Source organism: Heptranchias perlo, chromosome 2 (genome assembly GCF_035084215.1).
Source record: "Heptranchias perlo isolate sHepPer1 chromosome 2, sHepPer1.hap1, whole genome shotgun sequence".
In the NCBI taxonomy this organism is placed as follows: domain Eukaryota; kingdom Metazoa; phylum Chordata; class Chondrichthyes; order Hexanchiformes; family Hexanchidae; genus Heptranchias; species Heptranchias perlo.
The window spans coordinates 113,496,790-113,504,361 of NC_090326.1; the positions used below are offsets into that span (position 1 = coordinate 113,496,790).

The window sequence follows — 7,572 nt, forward strand, 5'->3', positions numbered from 1 at the left end:
GTATCACACCAAGTATTTTTTTCACACTATTGGGGTGAGGTGGGGGGAGGATCTTAACCGCCAGCAGGTTTCAGTTAATTTCCTGGCCTCCCGTGGCAATTTTCACTAGAATGATACCGGGACTTAAGGAGTTAAATTATGAGGACAGGTTGCTTGTATCCCCTTAAGTTTAGAAGATTGAGAGGTGATCTAATCAAGGTATTTAAAATGACAAAAGCATTCAAAAGGGTAGATCCAGAGAAACTATTTCCTCTGATGGGGGAATCATGAACAACAGGGCATAATCTTAAAATTAAAGCCAGGTCATTCAGGAGTGAAATCAGAAAGCACTTTTACACACAAAGGGTGGTGGAAATCTGGAACTCTATCCCTCAAAAAGCTGTGGATGCTGGGTCAATTAAAATTCTCAAGACTGAGATTAATAGCTTTTTGTTAGGTAAGGGTATCAAGGGATATGGAACAAAGGTGGGTAAATGGAGTTGAGGCACAGATTAGTCATGATCTGATTGAATAGCAGAACAGACTCGAAGGGCTGAATGGCCAAATGCTGTTCCTATGAGGCCACAGCAATTTCAACCACTGGGCCTCATTAATATGCCACACTCCTGGTCCCACAAAGGAAAGTTCCCGATCCTCTTCATGCTGGTCTTCACCTGGCGGAAAGGCCGTGATAGCTTCAGACAGAAGTTAAAATCGCTGTCGGGGCCCGATTATGTCATCGGAACCTGATTAGAATCATAGAAATTTATGGCACAGGAGTCCATTCAGCCCATCATGTCTGTGCTGGCTGAAAAAGAGCTATCCAGCCCAATCCCACTTTCCAGCTCTTGGTTCGCAGCCTTGTAGATTGCAGCACTTCAAGTGCATATCCAAGTACTTTTTAAATGTGATGAGAGTTTCTGCCTCTACCACCCTTTCAGGCAAAGAGTTCCAGACCCCCATCACCCTCTGGGTGAAAAAAATTCTCCTCAACTCCCCTCTAATCCTTCTACCAATTACTTTAAATCTATGCCCCCTGGTTATTGATCTCTCTGATAAGGGAAATAGGTCCTTCCTATCCACTCTATCTAGGCCCTCATAATGTTATACACCTTAATTAAATCTCCCCTTAGCCTCGTCTGTTCCAAAGAAAACAACCCCAGCCTATCCAATCTTTCCTCATAGCTAAAATTCTCCAGTCCTGGCAACATCCTCGTAAATCTCCTCTGTACCCCCTCTAGTGCAACCACATCTTTCCTGTAATGTGGTGACCAGAACTGTACATGGTACTCAAGCTGTGGCCTAATTAGTGTTTTATATAATTCTAGCATAACCTCCCTGCTCTTATATTCTATGCCTCAGCTAATAAAGGAAAGTATCCCGTATGCCTTCTTAACCACCTTATCACCCGTCCTGCTACCTTCAGGGATCTGTGGACATGCACTTCAAGGTCCCTCTGTTCCTCTACACTTCTCAGTATCCTCCCATTTATTGTGTATTCCCTTGCCCTGTTTGCCCTCCCCAAATGCATTACCTCACACTTCTCCAGATTGAACGTCATTTGCCACTTTTCTGTCCACCTGACCAGTCCATTGATATCTTCCTGTAGACTACAGCTTTCCTCCTCACTATCAACCACATAGCCAACTTTTGTATCATCTGCAAACTTCTTAATCATGCCCCCTACATTTAAGTCTAAATCATTAAAATATACCACAAAAAGCAATGGACCTAGTACTGAGCCCTGCGGAATCCCTCTGGAAACAGCCTTCCAGTCACAAAAACACCCGTCAACCATTACCCTTTGATTCCTGCCACTGAGCCAACTTTGGATCCAACTTGCCACTTTCCGTTGGATCCCATGGGCTTGTAGTTTTAGACCAGTCTGCTATGTGGGACCTTGCTAAAATCCATGTAAACTACATCAAATGCACTACCCTCATCGACCCTCCTTGTTACCTCCTCAAAAAATTCAATCAGGTTAGTCAGACATGACCTTCCCGTAACAAATCCATGCTGACTGTCCTTGATTAAACTGTGCTTTCCAAATGACGATTAATACTGTCCCTCAGAATTGTTTTGAATAATTTGCCCACCACCAAGATTAGGCTGACTGGCCTGTAATTACTCAGTCTATCCCTTTCTCCCTTTTTAAACAACAGTACAACATTAGCAGTCCTCCAGTCCTCTGGCATCACGCCTATAGCCAGAGAGGTTTGGAAAATGATGTTCAGAGCCTCTGCTATTTCCTCCCTTGCTTCTTTTAACAACCTGGGATATGTTTCATGTGGGCCTGGTAATTTATCTACTTTCTAGGATGCTAAACCCCTCAATATTTCCTCTCACACTATGTTTATCCCATCTAATATTTCACACTTCTCCTCCTTAACTACATTGTCTGCATCATCCCCCTCTTTTGTGAAGACACTGCAAAGTATTCATTAAGAACCATACCAACATCTTCCACCTCCACGCATAGGGTTACCTTTTTGGTCTCTAATGGGCCTCACTCTTTCCTTAGTTATTCTCTTGCTTTTTATGTATTTATAAAACATCTTTGGTTTTTCCTTGATTTTACTTGCCAATATTTTTTCATGCCCTTTCTTTGCTTTCCTAATTTCCCTTTTAATTTCACCCCTGCACTTTCTATTCTCCTCTAGGCTTTCTGCAGTATTGAGCTCTCAGTATCTGACATAAGCTTCCCTTTTTTGCCTTATCCTACCCTGTATGCTCCTTGACCTCCAGGGGGCTCTAGATTTGGGAGTCCCATCCTTTTTCTTTGTGGGAACATACTTGCTGTGAACCCTCACTAACTCCTTCTTGAATGCCTCAGGCACATGGGAACAACACCACCTGTACGTTCCCCTTCAAGTCACACACCATCCCGACTTGGAAATATATCACCGTTCCTTCATCGTCGCTGGGTCAAAATCATGGAACTCCCTACCTAACAGCACTGTGGGAGAACCTTCACCACACGGACTGCAGCGATTCAAGAAGGTGGCTCACCACCAACTTCTCAAGGGCAATTAGGGATGGGCAATAAATGCTGGCCTTGCCAGCAACGCCCACGTCCCATGAATGAATAATTTTTTAAAAAGCTGTTTCTAGTCCACTTTTGCTAAATCACATCTCAACTTAATAAAATTGGCCTTTCCCCAATTGAGAACTTTGACGCCTGGCCTGTCTTTGTCCTTTTCAATAACTACGCTAAATCCAACTGAATTATGATCACTACCAATAAAATGCTCTCCCACTGATACCCCTTCCACCTACCCAGCTTCATTCCCTAAAACTAAGTCCAGAACTGCCCCCTCTCTTGTTGGGCTTGCTACGTACTAGCTAAGAAAGTTCTCCTGAATGCATTTTAAGAATTCTGCGCCCTCTATACCTTTTGTACTGTTTGTATCCCAGTTAATATTAGGGTAGTTCAAATCCCCTCCTATTACTGCCCTATTGTCTTTGCATTTCTCAGAAATTTACTTAAATATTTGCTCTTCTATCTCCCTCTGACTCTTTGGGAGTCTATAATACACTCCCAGCAGTGTGATTGCCCCTTTTTTGTTCTTCAGTTCAACCCATATGGCCTCACTTGATGATCCTTCTAACATACCTCCTCACAGCTGTAATTGTTTCTTTAACCAATATTGCGACCCCCCCCCTCCTTTTTTATCCCGGCGGTTAAAATCGCTGTGGCCATTCAGCCCCTTGAGTCTGTTCTGCTATTCAGTCAGACCATGACTAATCTGTGCCTCAACTCCATTTACCCATTTTTTAGCATATATGAATTAGGTGGGCAAAAGCGTCCTTTAAAATTGGAAACAGCGGGATCTGGCACGGGGTTCCGTCAGGTAAGTAACCTGGGGGATTTTAACTGCCCACTCACCCAGTTTCTGCCGAGCGAGTGAGGTTAAACTCACCCCTTTAAGTTTCTGTTTCGTGTTTATTTTGTGGTCCGCTAAGTGCTAGTAAGAATCTTAGTGCACCAGTGATAATAGGTTCAGTATTAAATTATTCCACAGATGACCTGTTTATGTCGATTGCTATTAGGGAATGTTTCCAATGGATGACTAATATGCAGTATTGATTCTGTTATGATTTCTGAAACCCTGTTATAAATAGCGGCATGCGTTCGTTATTTTTAAACTGTTCTTTCTTTTCTTAAGATTAAGTTGTAAAACATTTTATAATTGGTATTTTTCTCAGTGACTGAATAACAGTTCTCAAATCCTATATTACACTGATGTTTTGGTCATTTTTTTTTCATTTACAAGACAGAACTGGGAATTCAAAACCTCTCCTAGAAGTTACTTTACTCAGCTGAGACCAGTTTTCAATTGGTTGGATCTGGTCTCTCTAAATTAAGAGGTAATATTTTTTTTCAATTTCTTCACAGACTCGGGTTTAGGAAAATACTGTGCTTTTATTCTTTTTTCTTCTCCTCTAAAACAGGGATAACCATTATGGCAGTTAATATAGAAAAGAAGGCACCAAAAGTGTTTTTGAAGTGCTCATAGGCTGGAATCCTCACCACCAGACATACAGTGGATTGTGTAACATTTTATCATCAGCTGTATTATTGATTTTAGTTTTACTTTTAACACAATTGCCAGCAGTTTTCAAAGGATTCTCCATCAGACTCTGTTAAAGTCTAAAAGATTTGCCTTATGTACAATATTGTCTTTAACAACAGAGAAAACAACAGCCTTGTAAACCAGACATTGTTTGTATTTTAAAGAATTGTAACAATGCTATACTTGCTGGAATAATTTTTAGGGGGTTGCGGAGAAGCCACTAATAAATCACTAAATATGTGTAGAAAGTTAAGTATGCAAGTTCAGCTAAATTTTTATTTTATTTAAATGGCATATGGATACTCATGCTGTCAATAGGCACCAAAGTAATTCCATATGCATTAAAATTGTGTGAAATTATGAAAAATAAAAATACTAATCAGAACGTTTAACCATTTGAAGACTGACGCTATTTTTATTCCACGTGTAAAACATTACAAACTAAAATTTACATGTTAATTGTATAATATAAAGAGATCACTCTTTCTCCATTATTCGTGAAAATCAACATAATTTAACATTGCAAAAAAATGCCTTGCAGACCATGCTTGATTTTCAGGCATTTGGGGACTCCTTTGGTCCTTAAACAGTTAAAGAAAGAGCACTTTAGGCAGTTTCACACTTCCAATGTAACACATTTCCTGTGGCATTTAATCAAAGGAAGTAAACGAAGGATGAAAAAGAAACGAGGATTATATTCTAAAACCCAGATAAAATATTGTTTACATCGCAGCAATACTATAGCTCTTTTAGCACTAGCATCAAAAGCTTACAGTATACAACTGATTTTAAACAATTAACAACGACATTCAAACACACGAATAATTATTTTATTGATTTACCTGAGGAATGCTTGCCAAAAAAAAAGTTTCAAAGAAATCGGCAGTCTGTTCAAGAATTGTGAGGAATCAAAATGCCACCACAATTAAAGATACTCTCATCGCAGGAAAGGAAGTTACTGACCCCGAAGGAAACTTGGATCAGCTTTATGAGCAAGAACTAACTCGAAAAGGCTGAGTGCAACAAAGCACAAGAAGCTACTCCAAGAAACATAGGAGCAAACCGAGCCATACGAAAAATGGTCTGATTCTTTTACAAATTCTACAATTGAAGTTTTTGAATCTAAATTTATCCGTTGACTTCCTTTTGCTGTTGAAAACGTCATGCATCAAAAATTTTAATCTTCAGTACTGCGTGTTCAGTAAAACCACATCCTGTAACAGTTCAGTGTTTTTCTTATTTTTTCTCCTCCTGCTTCACTGGTCAAATCACAATTGCTTGAAAAAGACACAAAAATACCAGCTACAGTCTTGCAAAGATCAATAAAATAAGTGACCTGGGTATGAGGCAAAAGGCAGAATACCAGCCAAGAATGCATCACAAACGTCTAACCAGCTGAGCTGTGTGTGTGAGCACCGGTTCAGCAGCCAGATGGGGCTGGCCAGCATGCTGACTTCACTCTTCAATGAAATTCATATTTTAAGACCCAGACCAGCCCCCTAAGGCTGAAATCCATTACTTGGATCTCTGGAGGAGACTGTTAAAGAGGCAATCCACTCCTGGGACAATCTGTGACTAATTGAAATTTCGTTTAAATAAAACAAAAAGAAGACCTGCTTGTTTCCAAAAGAAAAGTCACAAGGGACTCAATTATCTGGTCGATGTCGAAGCAAGGAATTTTGAGGATTAACAGTCCTGAAAGCCCAGGTTGTAATAAAAGGAGTAAAAAAGCAAGTAGTTGTGGTAAATTAAAAAAAAACATCAGGGCCTAGAAATCGGTTCTCTCCCGATTTTGGGCACGGACCCCACCGTGGCACAAGCAGCCGCGCCAAAACTGATGCACAATAGGACCATGCAAAATTGGCGTTATCAGGACGCAACTGGCATGCCCCAAGGTGCAGTGCGCCAGGCCTGAAGGGGACGAATGTCAGTCAATGTTGGCGCCGTTACCAGGCCCACTGAGACGGGGGGGAGGGGGGTGGTGGGGGGGTGGTGATCGGGAGGGGGCGAGCAATAGCTGGCAGCAGCTCACAGTTTTAATATGGAGCATTCCTGCTCCTGGATCCACATTCAGGTAAGTAAAAATTACCCTTTTGGTGGCAGCTTCCAGCCATCCCTTTAAAGACCGTTGGTTTGGCTGCTTTTCACCTGTAACATGCACGGCGCAAACTGCGATCAGTCGGGAACCAGTTTCATAAAGTGACCTCAAATAAGCGTTAGGCCACCGATTTGTATAGGCAATGGGCCTAACTACAGGGCACCATAACCAATATGGCGTGCAACACATATCCTGCGTGGAATGACCACGTACATCAAGCCTGGAGAGAGGTGGCTGAGATGGTGAGCTCCAGGAGTATCATCCCCAGGACCTGGACTCAGTGCAGGAAATGGTTCAATGCCCTCACAAGAGCAGCGATGGTGAGTTTGGCTCTTTATTTCTCCATTTCTCTCAATGACACCTGGAAATAATGATTCCCACCCCCCTCCCCCAGCAATCTGGACAATTCCCTCCCCTAAATCACATCCTACACCACCCATCACAGGGGCACATTATACCGCCTCTAATTCTCAGCCCAAGCACAGACCCTCCTCTTCCTTACTCGTTCTGACTATTACTCTTCCTCCATATAAACTCACCTACCCATATTCACGGCTACCCCTTGACTTTGCCATTTCACGTGACCTCTCTACTCCCATCATGTCAATCACAGATAAGGCCATCTCTGATTACTTCCTTTTATCCCTCTCCGCTTACATCCCCCTTCTCCCTACCACCCCACTTCCTTCTGTGTCCGCCCCTGGAAAGAACTATCCCCCACGTCACTGACATCGGCACTTTCAAATTCCCAACTGTCTGGTCTTTGGCCCTCCATTCACCATGACATTTCTGCACTGCTCAATCACACCCTCACCTCCACCTTTGATGCCCTTGTCCCCATTAAAACTATTACTCTCTCTCACCCTGGTCGTTCCCCCGGTATGACCCTTATCTCTGATCCCTTACGTCCAAGGGAAACAG

The 7,572-nt window shown here is 42.1% G+C and overlaps 1 protein-coding gene across 1 annotated transcript in view; it reads right to left on the minus strand.

Moving 5' to 3' along the window:
- The window catches only part of LOC137342225 (raftlin-like), a 129,247-nt gene extending 123,652 nt beyond the window's left edge, over positions 1 to 5,595 (minus strand). The window contains exon 1 of the mRNA XM_068006024.1: positions 5,396 to 5,595. The gene's annotated coding sequence lies outside the window, so the exon portion shown is untranslated. The remainder of the gene's footprint in view (positions 1 to 5,395) is intronic.
- Positions 5,596 to 7,572: the final 1,977 nt, after the last annotated feature.